At 46.3% G+C, this 20,715-nt stretch overlaps 1 protein-coding gene across 2 annotated transcripts in view; it reads right to left on the bottom strand.

Moving 5' to 3' along the window:
* ASCC3 (activating signal cointegrator 1 complex subunit 3) overlaps window positions 1-20,715 on the bottom strand; it is a 407,532-nt gene that overhangs the window by 229,676 nt on the left and 157,141 nt on the right. The window lies entirely within an intron of this gene.

A 20,715-nucleotide genomic window follows, 5' to 3' on the forward strand; every position in this document is an offset into this window, starting at 1 on the left:
AAAATTTAGTTTTATGGTAATTGATCTTCAGTCCTGACCAGTAACCAAATTGAGTGATCTTGTTTATAAGACAGTCAATTGAATCTATTAGCTGCTCTAATATAAAAACCAGGTCATCTGCAAAGGCTCTCAAATTGTATTGTATTGTATTTACCACCGCTCCCTTGATACTTGTATCTTCTCTTATCTGGTTAGTCAATATCTCTAAACGTAAGATAAAAAGGAGTGGTGACAACGGGCAACTTTGTCTTGTACCCTTTTGAATGTCAATTGTTTCTGTTAGTTCACCAATCGCTATCACCTTTGCTCCTTGGAAAGTATATGAAAAGACTAGTAGTAAACAAAAACAAAAGTAAAGTATATGAAAAGACTAGTAGTAAACAAAATCCTTTTAGCACGACATCCTTAGTGCCACCTAGCCAAACAGTTCAACTCACTGAAACAGAAACAGTTCACTGTGACGTCTCTTCTAGCAATGATAGCTCAAATAAAATCCAAGTCATAGCAAACTCGTCCAACTGCTTCAGGTTATAAGTTGTAATCCAGGGTTGAATGCCCCATTTATAATCCACAGGTGAGATCAAAAATTTTAAACGAACAACCCAAGAGAAAAAATAAAAAAAAAAAATAGGATAAACCGGCACAAATTAAGCCGGATATTCCCAAGAGAGTAATAACAATAATAAGAAAAATGTCAAATATGATATGGAAAAAAGGAAAAGTGGAAAAAATGAATATAAAAATAAAAGGTCAAAAATATTCAAACCATATAAAAAATAGGACCAAACTTAAAGGACCATAACATCCACCACTTCGAAAATTTGCACAGGTATTCTTCCTTCAACCAACAGTCTGGTTATATTTTATGATCCAGTATACAAAGCCCACAAGGATTTAAATGTCTAATTGGAGCTCACATAAATTTGTTCAGAGCACTTCAACATAAGCCTCAAATTATTTCTTAAACCAGCTGTCCTTCTCATCCAAATATACTTGCAAGCAACTTTCCCAAAGCCCAATCTTTCTCCAGAAAGAAGTTTAGAACAAATCAGTTTAATTCAGCAATCAAGTCTTTTCTATATTTAGAAATTGGTGTGATTCATATTTCTCATGCAGGGATTATAGACATTACCAGGTTAGGCAGGAATTTTTAGAAGCCTTGAAGGAGAAAGAGAGTTTCACCGCCCCGCACCCTTTCTCAGCTTTTGCCTCTGTCTGAGTTCCGCTTCAACCCCAGCTCTCCACGTTTCCTGCTTATCAAAAACAATGCCTCAGGATTCAGTATTAAAAAGAAAAAACTTACAGCCTTCATAGTAGTGACGCAGCTTGTACAACTGATGCAGAATCACTTAGTTAAGAAGAAGTCTGGCAGTAAACTCCCATGGCAGTGAACTTCCATTTAAAATTGGCGATCAGGACAGCGAGGCTTGGAGTGAACTGAGATTGGGGGGCAGCCGCCGCTGACACCCCCATTCGACCGCTCGAGCTGCTTGCCTTCCAGGACCCTTCCTGGGTCCCAGAGTTGAGTCTCCCCTCGGGGGAGACCCCTCCACTGACAGATTTAAACAGCTCTGGACACGCTGGTCCGAGCCGCTCCTAACGACGAGTCACCGAAACTGAAAGTCCTGGATCAGCTTTAGACAGTTTTACAACACTTAGCCTGGAGGAAGTTGACAGAATTCTCTCTACTGTGCACCCAACAATGTGTGATTTGGACCCTTGCCCATCCTGGCTGATTAAAGCATGCCGGATGGAGCTTCGATATCCTATACGATATTGTAAATAGATCCCTCTCTAAGGGGCTCTTTCCAAGGCCCCTCAAAGAGCCAGTAGTCCACCTCTTGAAAAAACAAACATAAGACTCAGACAAATTGGCACACTACCGGCCTGTATTGAATTTACCCTTTTGGGGTAAAATTATTGAGAGGGCAGTAGCGCTGCAGTTACAGAGCTTTCTGGAGGACGCTTCCATCCTAGACCCACACCAATCTGACTTTCGCCCAGGTCACGAGACGGAGACAGTGCTGGTCGCCCTGGTGGATGATCTCCAGCAGCATCTGGATTGAGGCAGTTCGGCAGTGCTGATGTTGTTGGACCTGTCGGCAGTGTTCGACACGGTTGACTATCAGTTGCTGGTCCACCGCCTTGCCGACGCAGGGATTCAGGGGTTGGTCCTGCAATGACTCTCCTCTTCTCTCTTCGGTCGGGGACAAAGGGTGGCGGTCAGGGGACAATCGTCCCAGAGACATCTGCTTAACTGTGGGGTGCCTTAGGGGGCAGTGCTCTCCTCGATGTTGTTTAATATCTATATGCGTCTCCTTGCCCAGATTGACTGGAGATATGGGCTGGGTTGCCATCAGTATGCTAATGACACCCAGCTCTATCTACTGATGAATGGCCAGCGAGCCTCTGCCCCAGAAAATTTAGTCCTGGCACTGCAAGCCATGACAGGGTGGCTTATGCTGAGTCGTCTGAAGCTGAATCCGATGAAGACAGAGGTACTTTGCCTGAATCGTGGCGGTTTGCGAAGGGAAATCCCTCTACCAGCTTTTGATGGGGCACCATTGATATCGGCACCCAAAGTCAGAAGCTTGGGGGTGCTGCTGAAGCCCACATTGGTAATGGAGGCCCAGATAGCAGCCACTGCGAAATCCACCTTCTTTCACCTTAGGCGAGTACGATAGTTGGTCCCCTTCCTGGAGTGCAGTGACCTAGCAACTATGATTCATGCAATGGTCACCTCGAGACTAGACTACTGCAATGCCCTCTACATGGGGCTGTCCTTGTCTCATATCCGAAAACTGCAGTTGGTGCAGAATGCAGCAGCCAGGCTGTTACTGGGTCTCTCTATACGGGAGCACATACAACCAAGGCTGCGGGAACTGCACTGGCTGCCAATAGTATTCCGGATTCGTTACAAGGTGCTGGTTATCACCTTTAAAGCCCTATATGGCCAAGGACCTGTCTACCTTAGGGACCGTCTCTCCCCACATGTTCCTCAGAGGGTACTCAGATCTTGAACGCAGAACTTATTGTCAATTCCCGGGCCGAGGGAGGCGAGACTGAAAGCTACCAGAGAAAGAGCCTTCTCAATTGGTGGAACCAACTTCCAGAAGAAGTAAGGGTCTTGCGGGACCTTGCTCAGTTCCTCAAGGCCTGTAAAACAGTCCTATTTCGACTTGCATTTAGCTGAATTATAGTATAAGTAGATGCCCAACATCACTGAACTTAATGAAATCAACACTAGCACCAAAATTGTTTTAAATCATTTTAAACTGTTTTAAAATTATCTAATTAGTATTAATTAATTGTTAAAACTTTAATTGTTTATTTACTGTTTTATTGTTTTAGTTTGACTGTTGTGAGCCGCCCTGAGCCTGCTTTGGCAGGGAGGGTGGGATATAAATCTGAGAAATAAATAAAATATCAACAAGATTGATGTATCACATCCTCTTAAATAATCAAAACATAAAACAACTATGTGGTACAGAACTATTTAAGTGGCTTAATACTAAATCCCAACTCGGATAGATTGACATTTAAATCTGCCAGTGTAACACTGTATTTTGGCAGCAGGCCATTTCAAAAAGCAGCTGGACATCCTATTCGCTGAGAATACAGGACAAGAATGGCTTGCTCATCTGAATCCTTTCATGGTCCAGATGCCACATAAGGGGTGTCCATGGCAACAACACATTCCTACTCCCCCTTCCAAAAATTGGGCCCAAGCTACAACTGAATGGCAAAATTTATGACACTCTGGAAAAATGTCAATATGCCACCAGGCACAGAATATTTGTGAAGAAAGGAAGAATATTATGAAAATCAGAACAGAAGTACCAAGTTACTGAACCTGAGAAACTGGCTTTAAAGAGAGAGACAGAAAGAGAAATGAACTCTTAATGTTTCTGTGGGCTCTGATTCTCAAAAGCTTACACTACAACAACTTCTTTACTCTTTAAGGTTTGACAAGTTACTTTCTCCAGATGTAGTGGTAGCATTAAATAGAAATGTCAAAAGGAATATAGTGGTAGCATTAAATGGAAATGTCAAATATAAGAGTGGAAACTCGCTGACAGGAAATCTCATTAAATGAATCAAAACAGTACTTTCCCTTTAAAATACCTTAGATCTCTTTACTAGAAGAAAACTTTAAAAAGAAAACTTTTTAAAGGCTTTCTAGCAAAGTATTGTTTACAATAGCACTTCTAACCATAAAGTGCAGCCTGCACTGCTTTCAGTAAATAAGCTTATTAAATTCCTATCTACTTAATGCTCATGAGCCCAATTAATAATAGGAAACTAGATACTACTGAATTTTAATGCCACTTCCTTACAGCTGAAGTCAGTATCTGTCAAATTCATTTTGGCAATCCAATATATACTACAGTACTAATTCAGGCTGGACCTCCCTACTCCTGCTCCCTGTATTCCAGATGACAAGAAAAAAGCAAATCAGTAAACCATTTTGGAATACAATAAAATCCAAATTATTAACCAATTCTACATAATAAGTGAACAGAATATGAACAAAATGTTTCCTTCCCTGCTCTCCCCACCAATGACCTGCATGTCTCAATCACAGTGTAATGTCTTATAGTAGTTACAACAGGGCTGATATGCTTATATTTGTGGCACACGAAAAAAAAAAGATCAAAGATTGTGTAAACTGATAATGAGAAGTGATCTACAATCTCATATGAAATACATTAATCTAATTTCTAGCATTAAAATTACTGTAAACTGCAGTTAAGAGCAAACTAAATATAGATAGTTGGGGGGGGCCCTCCCTCCGGGTGTCCTGCCCCCCCAGGGAAAGTGCATGCGCAATACATCGCCTCTCCTTTCCCGGTGCAGGGAACGCTGCGTGGTCACTGTCTGGCTATGCCTGGCAGATGGTCACTGCAATGGCCTCTCCTACATTACTGCATCCATGGCAACACCTTCTCGCTGGTTCCCCCCCCCCCCCCCCCGTTTTCACAGAGTTTGCCATGTCATGGTGCGATCGAATTTCTGGCGGTATAACCGGATGGGCAGGCTGGGCTCACCAACCTCGCCAGCCAAGAGAAGGAAAACTCTAACATCAAGCCCGGGCAGACAGAGCTCGTTAATGTAACATCTACCACCTGGAGGACTCGCTGCCGGCGTCCCAGCTTACTGGGCCATGGCAGATGACCCCATGGTGAAAGGGTGGAGCCAGTACTGCGCACACTGCGCTTCACCTAAAAATTCCTCTGCGCAGGCCTGAAGGGTATCCACATCCACAACATACCAAGTCCTGCAGCGATGGGCAAGGGGCGAAATGGCAGGTGGAAGATGCCACTGGAAGCCGCAGTCCTGATCCTGCATGTAGGCGGTTCAGGGTATTGGTCGCCTGATGCTGACCCGGAGACGAAAGCCTTTTTTGGCAGCACCCTGAATGATCAAGCATCCTTATTTAGGGACAGCACTGCTTGCTCCGTATGGAGAGCGGCTTAGAAAAGGTGGCCTAAACAAAGCTAGTCTCCTCCCCCCCCAAGTTGGCTAGCCGTGGTTAACGGGCATCCTTACATGCGGTCGAAAAATAACAACAAAGAAAAGGCATGCACCTGCCTCACAAAGTGTGCAAAGACTAAAGCTTGCGTGTTGGAACATCAGAACCATGCTTGACACAGTAGACAGTGGTCGCTCTGAACGACGCTCTGCTCTAGTTGCCCACAAACTTCTCAGGTTGAATATCGACATAGCAGCTCTCAGTGAGGTCCGTTTCCCTAAGGAAGGTAGTCTTCAAGAACGTGGTGCTGGCTATACCCTCTACTGGTCGGGTAAGTCAAAGGCTGAGAGCCGCCTTTCTGGCGTTGGCTTCATGGTCAGGAACTCCATTGCCTCCAAACTTGAAAACCTGCCAACAGGTCACTCAGATCGCATCATGTCCATGCGCCTCCCATTTCAAAACAAGCAGCATGCAACACTCTTCAGTGTGTATGCCCCAACCCTTCAAGCAGATCCTGCAGAAAAGAACAAGTTCTATGCTGATCTACGCAACCTTGTACGGAAGACCCCTACAGAGGACAAGGTGATCATCCTTGGCGACTTCAATGCCAGAGTAGGTAAAAACTCGGAAGCCTGGAAAGGAGTACTTGGCAAACACTGTTGGAACTCAGTCCTAAAATGGCTGACTGACTCCATCTTAGTAATAGTAAATGTTGTTTCTGCAATGTCATGCTGAGTCATGCTGCATCATGCCCCAGCTGTTACATGTTACTGAGGTAAGGTGAAATGACCTCACCTGTAATTAGGCTTTGTGCTGACTCACAGAGCTGATGCAACCTCTGGTGAGCTTGCATGATTGGTACGTGTACCTGCTCTGTCTGCCTGTAAGGACTGTGGGTACTGTGAGGCTCACAGTCTGGGTGGCAGCAAACACTGCTGGTGTTGGATCCTATGCTACTGTGCTTGGATTGTGCTGTGTATACTTACTGGTGTATACTGTTATCTACTGAAGTGTGTACTGATTACTGTGTATGACCTTGGCCTGGCAACGACTCTGAATATTGGATACTATCCTGGTAATATATTCTACCATTGAATACAGTTGTTTCTCTTGTCTATTAATTCCTGTGTTTGCCTGTCCCTCTTCTTCAGTGTCTTCTGCTGCGTGCAAAATTCTCTAACAAACACGGCATTGGCAACTGCAATGATAACGGGCGCCTCCTGCTAGAATTCTGCACGGAGCACCAGCTCACCATCACCAACACTATCTTTCAGCAGAAGAACAGTCTAAAGACAACCTGGATGCACCCACGGTCCAAGCACTGGCACCTTATTGACTACATTCTGGTGCGCCAGAGAGACCTTCGAGATGTCTTACACACCCGAGTAATGCCCAGTGCAGAATGTCATACGGATCATCGTCTTGTACGCTGCAATCTCCGTCTGCACTTTAAATCTACACCCAGGAGAGGCGGTATCCCCCGAAGGAAGTTTCAGGTTGGCAGCCTTCAGTCAGCCGAAGTTAGAGCTGCCTTCCAGACAAAACTCCAGACAAGAATTGAGGACCCCAATTGCCTCACAGATCCTTCTCCAGAAGCACTCTGGGAACACCTAAAAACTACCAGGAAGAACAAGGACTGGTTTGACGAGAACAATCAAGAAATCCAAGAATTACTGGCGAAAAATAGATCTGCCTACTAAGCATATCTTGCTCAGACCTCCTGTCCCAGGAAAAAAGCAACCTTTTGCGCTGTATGTAGCTTTTGCGCTGTATGTAGCGCAAGCTTCGAGACATTCAGAATGAGTGGTGGACCAAGCTTGCAGAGAGAACCCAGCTGTGTGCAGACACTGGTGATTTAAAAGGGTTCTACGAAGCCCTGAAGGCAGTATATGGTCCATAATATCAGGCTCAGAGTCCCTTGCATAGTGCAGACGGACAAATGCTCCTCACAGACAAGGCATCCATACTGAACCGGTGGTCAGAGTATTTTCAGGTTCTCTTCAGTGCCAATCACGTAGTTCGAGATTCAGCAATCCACCTCACCCCACTTCAACCAGTGAAAACAGAGTTGGATGAGATCCCCACCCTAGAAGAGACTGTTAAAGCCATCAAACAACTGAAAAGTGGCAAGGCAGCGGGAGTTGATGGAATCCCACCAGAGATCTGGAAGCATGGGGGCATAGTAGTACCTAGCACACTTCACAAAGTACTTGTCACCTGCTGGGAACAAGGCAAACTACCACAGGACTTTCGCGATGCAATCATCATTACTCTACATAAGAACAAAGGGGAAAAGTCAGATTGCTCCAACTACCGGGGGATAACCCTGCTCTCCATCGCAGGCAAAATCCTTGCTAGAATACTCCTGAACAGACTGGTGCCCACCATTGCAGAAGAATTCCTCCCAGAGAGCCAGTGTGGCTTCAGAGTTAACAGGAGCACCACCGACATGGTATTTGTTCTCAGGCGGCTCCAAGAGAAATGCAGGGAACAGAACAAGGGTCTATATGTGACTTTTGTCGACCTTACCAAAGCTTTTGATACCGTTAGCAGGAACGGCCTGTGGCAAATCTTGGAACGTTTAGGATGTCCCCCAAGGTTCCTCAGTATGGTCATCCAGCTACATGAAGACCAGCAAAGCCAAGTTAGACACTGCTATGATTTCTCGGAGCCCTTCCCAATAGGCACAGGTGTAAAGCAAGGCTGTGTTCTCACGCCAACTCTCTTTACGATCTTCTTTAGCATGATGCTTCAAAGAGCCGCAGTAGATTTAGATGATGACGATGGTGTCTATATCCGCTATCGCACCGATGGCAGCCTGTTCAACCTGAAGCGACTAAAGGCTCATTCCAAGACAATGGAAAAACTTATCCGTGAGCTACTGTTTACTGATGATGCTGCACTTGTCTCCCACTCGGTATCAGCTCTGCAGCATATGACGTCCTGCTTTGCAGAAGCTGCCAAGCTATTCGGCCTAGTAGTTAGTCTGAAGAAGACAGAAGTTCTCCACCAGCCTGCACCCCAGGAAGATTATCACCCTCCTTGTATGACTGTGGGTGAATCAGTTTTGAAGACAGTCCAGCAGTTCAGCTACCTGGGGTGCACCATCTCCTCAGACGCCAAGATCGACAAGGAGATTGACAATAGACTGGCAAAGGCAAACCATGCATTTGGCCAACTGCATAAAAGAGTGTGGAGCAACAAGCATCTGAAAAAAGGCACAAAGATCAATGTTTACAAAGCGGTTGTGATGACAACCCTCATCTACGGCTCCGAATCATGGGTATTATACCGTCATCATCTGCGACTCCTTGAGCGCTTTCATCAGCGCTGCCTTCGCACCATCCTCAACATCCACTGGAGTGACTTTGTGACCAACATTGAAGTCCTCAAGCGGGCGGAGGTTACAAGCATCGAGGCATTGCTGTTGAAGACGCAGCTGCGCTGGGCAGGGCATATCTCCAGGATGGAGAACCACCGCCTTCCTAAGATTGCTCTGTATGGCGAACTTTCCACCGGCCATTGAAATAGAGGGGCACCAAAGAAGAGGTTCAAGGACTCCTTGAAGAAATCCCTTGGTACCTGTTGCATTAACCATCACCAGTGGTCTGACCTAGCCTCAGATCGCAAAGCATGGAGGCACACCATCCACCAGGCTGTCTCTTCCTTTGAGAATGCATGCATAGCTGGTCTTGAGGACAAAAGGAGATTGAGGAAGAATCGTACTGCTACAGCACCAACCCCAAATCAGACTTTTCCCTGCAGCCACTGTGGCCAGACCTGCCTATCCTGCATTGGTCTTGTCAGCCACCAGCGAGCCTGCAGCAGATGTGGACTACTGCACCTTTCTTAAATCTTCGTTCGCGAAGTCAAGCCGAGAGAGAGAAATATAGATACTATGTATCAACAATGGCATCTGAGCTGCATTCTCAATAACACTGCAGTTTTACTAGAAGCTGCTACCAGTCTTACAGGCCACTTGTGTCAAACAACAGAAGGAACAGAGTTTGGTCTAGAGAAATGGCCTACACATTTTATTGGTTGCTTAGTTGCAAATACTGCCACCCAAAAATCTGCATCTGGGTGGAGAGATTATACATCATGTACTGAAAAAGAAATCATGAAACTATATAACTGATATCGCTAAGATACGGCAAAACAAGCAACAAAACATGTTGGTGAATTTCTGTGTTTCAATCTTTCTTCAGACTATTCCTAATGCTAAATGGAAAGTCATTAAAAAACCTAAACTGTCTTGTTGACAAGAACCAATTCTAGCTGAGTGATTCTGAATACACTGCCCCAGAATATGAACAACCAGACTCCTCTTGCATCAAAATATGCCTTAACACCATTACACTCAAATTGGGAGTTCATGCTCTGCAGTTTGTATATCAGGAAACATCCATGTGTGAAATTAGAAGAAGTTGCAAGCAGGTCAAAACTAAAATGTAATAATTAGCCCAGTATACGCTACTCAGCATTATCACTGTGATCCATTCCTGAAATGTATGTCTATAAAACATATTATAATGTGCACAGTAGCCAATGTGAGACATACTTAACAGCAGCTCTTGCTTCAGCAACACTGCAAAAACCATAATTATGAAATAATTACAAAATACTGAGAAATAAAGATGCACATAGACTCAGTCTGAGCATGTTAGGGAGTGTATGAAGTATCATACATTACACATATTTTTATTTTATTTCAGAATTTGTATCTCACTTTCCTTTGTAGACAGGTAAACAGTAACTAACAGGAGAACAAAACATATATATTTAAGAAGTGGGTCAGAAACAGATAATTGCAAAATGGGAATCTTCAGTTATCCCACAGAAGGCTAAAATAAATACACACACACACACCCCAATGCTTTCTGGCATCTACATTCAATTATTGAGGAGAGGATACCTGTAAATTTGAGCTGGGTTGTAACTAATATGTAGATGATACTCAGGCCTTGAATTCAGCAGGAGCTCACAGGAGTACAGCTCCTGAACCTTTTTGAGGGTTCCTCCTCTTTCTCCCCACCTACCTTGTTCATAGAGTAGTAGGCGCAGCTGCATAACAATCCCTGGATTAAGAGAGCGGGCAGCCAGCCAGCCACCAGGAGCTTTGCCACACTCCCAGCAGCCCTCGTTAATCCCTAGAGAAGTCCGCACTACCGTTTCTCCACTTCTTATGTGATTTTGGGTGGCAGGTGGCTTGCTGGCCTTTTGACTGTGGGGTGGGGAGTGGCCAAGGAGAGCCCCAGGTGAGCAAGGCCTGCTTGGGCTGTCTGGATCTCTAGCCAGCCCAAGCTGGCCTCACTTGCCCGTGGCTCTTCTTTCTTGCATTGGGTTGCTTTTGGCTGGTGGTGGGGTGGAATATGCTAATGAGCTCCACCACCTATTGTTCTACAAAATGATCCCTGATTATACTCACTTCTGTCTTGCACTTTCAACAGATACCAGGGAGAATGTGGGAAACAGGAAGCGGTTCAGTTGAGGAAGGATGAGGCTCAATAAGCATAAATTTCATCCTGACAAAATGGAGATACTACTGATGGGTAGAAAGACTGAATGAGGTTCCACTGCTCCCCTAAAGGATCATGGAGTGCTTCTGGGCCCAGACCTCCTGTTGTATAAGCAGAAGGCAGCAGTTGGGCAGGCATGCTTTTCACCAGCTTCAGCTGATAAGACAGCTGCAGCCTTTCCTGGGCAAAAAAGATCTTGCCACTGTGATAACGTTTCATCCTGGTAACACCTAAATTATGTTACTGCCATGCATGATACAGATGGTTGCGCTAGAAGAGTACTTGGAAGATACAGTTGGTTGAGAATATGGCAACCAGAATGCTGAATGGTCATAGGAACCCCTGTCTTATTCCACTTACACTTGCCTTCAGTTTGCTACTGGGAACAATTCAAGGTGCTCACAGTGACCTTTAAAGCACTATACAGCCTGGGACCAACAATACCTTAAGGAATGCCTACTTCCATATGAACTGCAGATCACTGCAGTCATCTACAGGATGTCCTTCTTTGGGTGTCCTCACCATTGCCTGGACTGATGGTATCTCAAGAAAGAGCCTTTTTGGTCATGGTACCAAAATTACAGAAGTCCCTCCCTATGGAGAACTGTCCCCCCAATTCTATTATTATCTTCCACCAGCACTCAGGCTCATAACTACAGTGGGGCCCTGGTGGGGGGAGATCCCTTCACCCTCACCCCTGCTTTCTGCCGCAGAATACAAAGCCAGCTTCGGCAGGAGCACACTCTCTCTTTTGCTGCACTTGCTCCTCATGCCACTTTTTTGCACTCGCTACCTCCACCACTTTTCGTCTGTGTAAGCCAGCCAGCTGGGAGAGAGGGAGGGGCTTCTCCTCCTGGGCTGGGGCACAGCTCAGCAGCACAGCTGGGCCCATGGAGGTGCCTGAAGGCTGCTTGCTGAGTCCTGGGCTTGCACTGAGCACCACTCTCCTGCCAGTCCACTCTACCACTTCTCTGCCTCTCCCGTCCCTCTCTCTTCAGAACATCTGGGCTTAGTGCCCTCCCCTCTTCTCCATAGCACATATCGGCACAGCGCCAGCAGCTGCTCAGGGCACCTGCCCATGGCACAAGGATACCACCAAAAACATCAACCTCATGTTTAATTATTCTGCTGTAACAAGTACCAACATACATAAACTGGGTTCATACAGATTATGGAGAAGAAAGAGAGTATCAGTAAGGATATCATTGTTGAGTCAGCTCCAAGCTATCCAGAAGATGGAGCTCTCTGACTTGAACTACTATAGCGTTGGACCTCATTTGGCTTGGTTTGAATGAGAGTTTACTTATGGCAGAGGAATGCTCACATAAACTAGTCGGAGAATATCACTGTAAAGAAAACCAGGATTTGTAAGTAGGAAGTGCCACATTTGGCTTTCAATTAATTTCTGCCTACCTCATGACTTATCAGCTAACTATAAATCTTCACAGTATGTATGTTTCATTTTTCAAAAATATCTTCCCTGACAATTTACTGAACTGACATACAGATCTTCTCTACCCAACACAGATAATGCTGGTAAAGGAAGAGACTAGGGTTGCCAACCTCCAGGTGGCAGTTGGAGATCTCCTGCTATTACAACTGACTTCCAGATGAAAGAAATTGGTTCACCTAGAGAAAATGCCTGCTTTGGAAATTAGACTCTATGGCTTTATACACTACTGAAATCTCTCCCTTCCCGGACTCCCACTCCTCAGGCTCTAGTCCCAAAATTTCCAGGTATTTCCCAACCTGAAGCTGGTAGCCCTAGAGGGAACCTAACTTCAAGGGGAAACACCAAGTGTCAAACAAGTATCTATTTTGCTGGAAGCTAAGAAGCACCTCTTTTGTCCTTCCTAAATGGCAAAAAAGAGAGATAATTAACAAATGCAGGAAAACAACCTTTTTTGGGGCGGGGGGAGGAACGGTTAATTGCCTGGAAATAAAAAAACACTACCTAGTCACTTTCCCCCACTACCAGCTTCATACATTGGACAATTTTTGATGTTTCTATTAAAGCAGTTGCAATAAAATTTTGAATCTTAGTGGAAAAGAAATTCTCTTAGAAAACTACCCCTTTAGTAAGAACTGCAGGAAAAGCAAGTTAACTCTAAGCAACAGAAAGCTTTTCACATGCTTTTTGACTTATGTTCTACAAAAAGAAGAAAAAACACAGCAAGACTAAGACATCTAATATTATCCCCTTTCGCAAGTAACACAAGAGGAGGGGGCTAAGGGAAGAATGCTATCATCACACTTGCATTGGCTAATTCAAAGTGAAGCCTACAAATGAGACATCTCATTAAACTGAACAGATGGATAAAAATTAAAGGCTGATCCGCCAACTTTTAATTTCCCAGTAGCCAAAAAGAGCGCGAAGTCTTGCAGAGTAGGACAGTTGAAAAATCAACATGAAAAGATTTTCCTCCATCTGTTGTAACACATGCCTGTGTAGAATACAACTACCTCCCGCTGTCCCTATTCTTTAATAATAATAATTCACATAATATCTATTAAAACACCACCAACATATTACTTTAGTTAAATATCACACTACAACCTGTATTACAATAATGGGACTAGGCCTAACCAGCATGCATTGTGCAAGGGTAAATTAATGCCTTTCTAAGATGTGCTGTTCTTTGAAGAGCTAACGTAACAATGCATAAAGGCTAACCTGAGGATATGATTTATTAAGGTTTCGAGAGTTTCCCACAAGAAAACCACAAAACGGTAGGTAACAATGAAGCATCATTTCCCTTTAAATACAGAAAAACGCCTTGATCTCCAAATACTTATTTGATGCTATTTGATTCTCATACTGCTAGTGCAAGACAGCACTGACACCTTCGTATCTTAGAAGTAGTGGCAAATGGATATGTGTCTAAGGTCCACCTGATAAATTGATCCTTCTTCCCAAGCAGGACACCCTGGTAGTCCAAGATTTAAAGAAAATGACCCTTGGCACTTACCGTGAGGGGTCCTTCTCCTAGGAGGTCAGGAGGACATCTTGGGTGTTTTCCCACCGTCCAATCAGGGAGGCAGGATTCAAAAAATTCTTTCCCTTCCTGTGGCTGTGGGAACCACCCCTCAGTTCGGGTGACTCCGAGCAGCAGTATGGATATAATTGATATCTAGAAAACAAAAAACTTCTAACATGCGTAACTAACCGTCTGCCGGTGATCGTAGTCTCAGGCCTATTAAACCGGCCAGAAGAGGCAGATCCTAAACAGGCAGAAACAAAAAACAAGCCAAACGGGCAACGAACAGTAGTGTGAGAGCCTCCAGTTGAAAGTTGACAGAAGAAAAACAGAGTATAGGTTGCCCAAGGTAGAGCGATAGACGGGAGGGCAAGATGTCCTCCTGACCTCCTAGGAGAAGGACCCCTCACGGTAAGTGCCAAGGGTCGTTCTCCCTAGGAGGCGGAGGACATCTTGGGTGCTCCCAGAGCAGTAAGTTAATTAGGGTGGAGTCGCCCTACTCAGGTAGAACACGTTGTAGGATTCGTCTACCAAAGGCCACGTCCGCCGACGCGTAAGAATTCAGTTTGTAGTGTCGCACGAAGGTGGAGATAGAGGACCACGTAGCCGCCTTGCACACCTCCTCGACTGAGGCGCTCCTGTTGAAGGCTGCGTTGGTGGCTGCACTTCTGGTCGAGTGTGCCGTGATCCCTGGTGGAATCTTGAGATGTAATGTCTTGTACGCCTGTTATGAACTGTTTGATGGCATAGCTAATGGCAGACTTGGACATCTTCAGGCCCATTCTGGGAGCCGTCACGTTGATGAACAAGGAGTCCGTCTTACGCAGAGGTTCTGTTCTGATTAGGTAGATCTTGATTGCCCTGTGTACGTCCAGGGTGTGCCACGTGCACTCCTTCGGATGCTTGGGATCCGGACAAAAAGAAGGCAAGTTGATTTCTTGTCTTTGGTGGAATTTAGATGATACCTTTGGCTGGAAGGTAGGGTCCGGGTAGAGGACCACTTTGTCCTTGTGGAATACGCATAGCTCCTTTTTAGCCAACAGCGCTCCGATTTCGGAAACCCTTCTGGCTGATGTTATTGCCACCAGGAAGATCGTCTTCATGCGCATCATCTTTAGGGGCACAGATATGAGTGGCTCGAAGGGCGGACCTGTCAGGGCTGACAGCACCGGGTTCAGTCTCCAAGTCGGGAAACGGTGCGATTGTGGTGGAGAACTCAAGGAGGCCCCTCTAAGGAACCGTCGGATGTGCAGGTGAGACGACAGGCTCATGCCCTCCACCTGTTGAAGTACTGAGGACAGTGCTGCAATCTGCCGCCTGAGGGTGGCTGGCCTCAGGCCTGACTGCAGACCATCCTGAAGAAATTGAAGGACCTTAGGAACAGTAGGACGTAATGGGTCCACGTTCTTCCTCCGGCACCACCTGTGGAAGGCCTTCCAAGACATGTTATAGATCCGTGTGGTGGATTCTTTTCTAGACGCTAGTATGGTGCTGGCCACCTCGCTAGTATACCCTAGATCTAACAACGATCTCCTCTCAACCTCCAAGCGGTCAATCCCAGCCATTCTGGATGAGGGTGCCACACAGGCCCCTGCAGCAGCATGTCCGGCCAGGTTGGTAGACGGAGTGGTTCCTCCATGGCCATCTGTTGGATTGAAGAAAACCAGGGACGTCAAGGCCACCAGGGTGCAACCAAGATGACCTCAGCCCCCAGTGTCCTGATCTTTCTGAGTAGTCTCGGGTTAACTGGAATTGCCTGGTGTGATGGCGACCCCACTGCAACGCTTCTAGGTTTGAAATTAGAAGGCCCATGAGTTTTGCCAGCGTCTGGAGTGTCGATGACGGCTCTTGAATCACCTGTTGCACAAGTGACACGGTCTTTGAGATCTTGGCTTCTGGGAGGAAGATGGATCTCAGGTTCGTGTCGATTATCATGCCCAGGTGCTCCAGTCTCTGAGTCGGCCACAGGTGGCTCTTGTCCGGATTGATTAAGAAGCCGTGCTGCTGAAGGCAGTTGATGGTACTCTGGACGTCCTGCTCTGCATTCCTCCTCGACGAGGATCTTATCAACAGGTCATCAAGATACGGGTGAACGTGTATGCCTCTCTGCCTGAGGTGGGCGATCGGATTCACCAACACCTTGGTGAACACCCGTGGAGCTGTTGCAAGACCGAAGGGCAAGGCTCTGAACTGGTAGTGACGTCCGTTCATGCAGAAACGTAGGAATTTTCGATGGGCAGGTAGAATCGGGATATGAAGATAGGCCTCTGTTAGATCCAGCGAAGCCATGTAGTCCCCGTGACTCAGGGCCTCTGTTATTGACTTGATGGACTCCATCCTGAAGTGGCGTAGCTTGATATTCCTGTTCAGAAATTTCAAGTCCAGGATTGCCCTCCAGTCCCCGTTCTTTTTGGGAACTGTGAAAAAAATAGAATAAACACCTAGATATTTCTGCTTCGTAGGGACTTGTTCTATTGCAGCAATATCCAGAAGATGGCGTATAGCCTTGAGGGTGACCTCCCTCCGCCCTGGGTTCGAGCGAACGGGGGAGATGACGAAGCGATCGGGGGGGGTGCGCCTGAATTCTATCGGGTAACCCCAAGATACAATTTCTAGAGTCCAAGAGTCCGCCTGCGACTCCGCCCAGGCTTGATGGAAGTGTAGCAGGCGGCCCCCTACTGGGATGTGCTCCCAGTCATGCCTTATTGGGCTTGGGGCCCCTCTCAAACTTGTCCGATCTCTCGGGCTGGTTTTCTGGAATCTGGGGTTGGAGAAGCCTTTACGGAAATTTTGCTTGGGTTGGCCCCAGGCTGCTTTTCTAAACTCTTGTTTGGGCTTGGGGGCACTGGTGGAGGTCCGAAAGGAATTAGGCCCAAACCCCCGTCTGTCTGGATGTCTGAGGAACTTGGGCATGGCTTTCTTTTTGTCCCGTGTCTCCACGAGGATCTTCTCCAGGGCTTCTCCGAACAGCTTCTCTCCTTGGAAAGGGTAGCCTGAAAACGATCGACTTTGAATGTATGTCAGCTGGCCAGGCCCTTAGCCATAGGCCCCTTCTTGCCACAGTGTTGGACGCCATCGCTCTGGCAGAGAAAGTAAGGGCATCCAGGGAAGCATCTGCTGAGAATTCGGCTGCCCGCAGGAGTCTGCTGGTGCCCTCCAGGATCCTTTTATCTGCGTCTGGTAGAAGCTGTGTCAGATGCCTTATCCACACTATAGCTGCTCTAGAGACTATGGAGTTAGTAGCGGCGGCCTTGATGGCAAAGGCCGTAGCCTCGTGGCTCCTCTTCAGGGCCAGGTCAATTTTTCTGTCCCAGCTGTCCTGAACGGACCCTTGGCCGTCCTCTGCTAGTAACCCATGGGACTGTAAAGCTGCCACTGGTGCATCCACCAGGGGTACCTGTAGCATATCACTGGCAAAGGTGGGCAGCTCATACAACTTCTTAACAGAGTTGGGAACCTGTCTGTTGGCACTTGGTTTGGCCCACTCTGCTTTCAGCTGGCGCTCGAAAAATTCTGGGAAGGGGAAGACCCTGTCAGAAGAATGGTATCTTGGAAAAAACTCTGAGTTCCCCTTGGATTTATTCTTGGGATTGGTCAGGGAATTGGGAGCCTCCTGTTCCTCAGGGGCCACCTGGAGGTCCAGAGCAGCCAGTACCTTAGACAGGAGGGGCTGGAACTCTTCCACCCTGAAGAAACGTGAGGAGGGTTCTGGCACAGACGTACCCTCTATCTCCTCATCTAAAAGGAATTCACCCTCCTCCCGTTCTCCCTCTTCTGACTCCTCCGATTGATCCCCATATTGAGATCTCTCGCCTTCCAGGGGATCATTGACTAGGTAACCCCTGGTGGCCCTAGAGTAGTGGTCTTGGACCCTGGGCCTCTTAGGTGATGGTGATCTGGAGGGGGGACATGGGCTAGAGGGCCTTCGTCTCCTATGGGTGGCTGCTTCCACTGCAGCACCCACGGTCTGCCTTATTGACTCTAAAAATTCAACAAATAAAGAGGGTCCCATAATGGGTACGTTACCCAAGCCCGCCTGGGGCTGGCTGGTCTGTGTAGCTTCCTGGTGCGATTGGGCTTCGTGGAGATCGAAGTCTCCCGCCTGGAGGGTGGCATCCGCCGGTCCCCGTCTCTGGAGGCTGCCAAGCTGCTGGTCGCCGTCCTTACGCGCCTTCCTGCGCTTCTCGAAATGGCCGTCAGGGCCAGGTAGGCGTTCTGAGGAGGAAGCCTCCTCCGCTGCCAACAACGACCAGCGCCGCCTGCGCTCGTTCTCCATTCTTCTGCCCCTACAGGGCACGTTGCCGGCAGCCGTGGCAAGCCCCGCGGTCATGCCTGCTCTGGAAGGCGGCCTTTCGGCCCCGCGCAGAGCGCTGGGGGCCGAGTCGTCCATTAAGAAGGTGTCCCTCGCTCTGCGCGCCATCAGCTGATCTTCGCGCCACGGCTTGAAAAGACACAGCCCGGGCCGCTGGCACGCCACTCCTCTTCGTTGTGGGGAAGAAGGTAGAGGAGGAAGGGAGGCTTAGAGGAGGGATCAGAGAAGCAAGGAGGTTAAGAAAGGACAGGTATAGGTAAGAAAACAAGGTGAGGAAGGAATCTTACTTGGATAGAGAGAAAAGGCAAACAAAAAAGGATAGGAACCTATCCTAGCACATGCTCTCCCTGTCGAGGCAGGAAAAGAACTGAGGGGTGGTTCCCACAGCCACAGGAAGAGGAAGAATTTTTTTAATCCTGCCTCCCTGATTGGACGGTGGGAAAACACCCAAGATGTCCTCCGCCTCCTAGGGAGAATCTATAGGGCGCCATCTGAGTGCATACAATTTTAGCTAATTTGTGTGTTATTAATTTTATATATTTTAACTATGTTGTAAATCACTCAGAGCCTGGCCCAAGATGGGATGTGGTAATTAATTAAGTGTAAATCATCATAATCATCGTCCCTTCAAGTGCCCATAATCTCCACGTCACACAATTGTTTGTTGTCTACATGAGATGTAAGACTGCCACACATTCAGTTTCCATGACACTACATCTGAATGGTCAGGGAAAGGCTGTGGGACTCAGTAGTAACGTTTGCTTTGCATACAGACGGTCCCACAATGAATCTCAGGCATCTCCAGTTAAAAGATGAGATGCAGGAAAGCTGCTGTTTTTCAAGGCAGCCAATACAGAACCAGATGGACTAGCAGTCTGACTCAGTGAAAGGCAGCATTCTCATTACAAAACATAATGCAAAACTTCCTGCATTCTCATTACAAAACATAATGCAATGTTTTCAGCTATAAAAAACACGCTGAGTTCACATTTTCCAATGAATACATGCACATCTTGCATTCACATGTGTATAGCTATTTGTAAGAATGAGCCAATGTGCATTCACTTTACAAATGAAAACGGGAGCTAGTTTAAATAAATGTGTGGTTTCAATCACACATTCAACTGTATATGCATTAAACATAACATGAGAATTAGCCAACATGTGTACAAAGTCAAGTGTACACAATGCAGATGAATTATACATGCATTCATCAAAAACCGGGCTTGAATAGTAAATGGAATACAGTTGGAAAACTCTGGAACACCTGGTAACAGTGGAAGTAGATCAAATAAATGATCACATCATGGATTCATCAATACTGTGTTCCTACTTATACAACTAGATCATTCCAGATAATTCTTTAAATCAGCTCTGAGATATAGTTCATTTGGCTTATGATTATTAGGACAGTTCCTGTTAGGGATCTTCACACAAAAATAACTTGTTCATTATCAGCTACTGAATTTTATCAAAATAAAACTTTTGCACAGTCTCAAGCAATTTCAAGAAGGCAATTCTAGAGATGGGGCCTATACAATCAACATATTAAAAGCCGAATCAGTTGAAAACACTCCTTTCCCCCCAAGGTAGCTTATTTTAATTTGTAGAGCTGCTGTGATTAGTTTCATTTGTAAGCCTTAGCATTTCACCTCACATTAGTGTTATTTCTATTGAGGAGGTGGATAGCACTTCTTCAAACAGAAGTCACCTTCCACATGCACAAGGACACCTTTGAACCAACACAGTAAGACCAACCTTGACTTCCACCCTTGATATTTAAAACTAGGTGCACAGATGAACTATGCAAGATGGCCATTATTGGATGCTCTTAGAGACAAAGGAAAAGATGGTTCAAGACTAATGAATGCTGTGGCAGAGTCCCAGCAATGTCCCTGAAGAACTAATGTAAAGCCACTCCATTCCCCCCCCCCCAACTTTAGGAACAGAGCTATTACATTCTGTCTTATGGAATTTTAGCTGAACAGCTACCAAAGCATTCCTATGGAGCCTTTTCGCAAAAACAGTGATTAGTAGTTGAGCTACACTGAACACAAGGTATTTTTAAATAAGAAACTAAGATTGTTCCAAAGAAAAGATAAATGTTTCACTTCTGTGGTTAGGTCACATGTTAGCAAGCAATTCTTAAACCATTGCAAAATCCTAAAAACTTTAGAAAGAAAACATATGTACTCATTATCAATGGAGGCACAGATAGCGGCCGCTGCTAAGTCCGCGTTCTTTCATCTTTGACGGGCGAAGCAGTTGGCCCCCTTCCTGGAGCGCCGCGACCTAGCAACGGTGATCCATGCTACGGTCACCTCGAGACTGGACTACTGCAACGCCCTCTACATGGGGCTGCCCTTGTGCCGAATTCGGCGGCTGCAGCTGGTGCAGAACGCGGCGGCTAGACTGTTGCTGGGGCTCCCAAGG

This window comes from Heteronotia binoei, chromosome 1 (assembly GCF_032191835.1).
Source record: "Heteronotia binoei isolate CCM8104 ecotype False Entrance Well chromosome 1, APGP_CSIRO_Hbin_v1, whole genome shotgun sequence".
In the NCBI taxonomy this organism is placed as follows: Eukaryota; Metazoa; Chordata; class Lepidosauria; order Squamata; family Gekkonidae; genus Heteronotia; species Heteronotia binoei.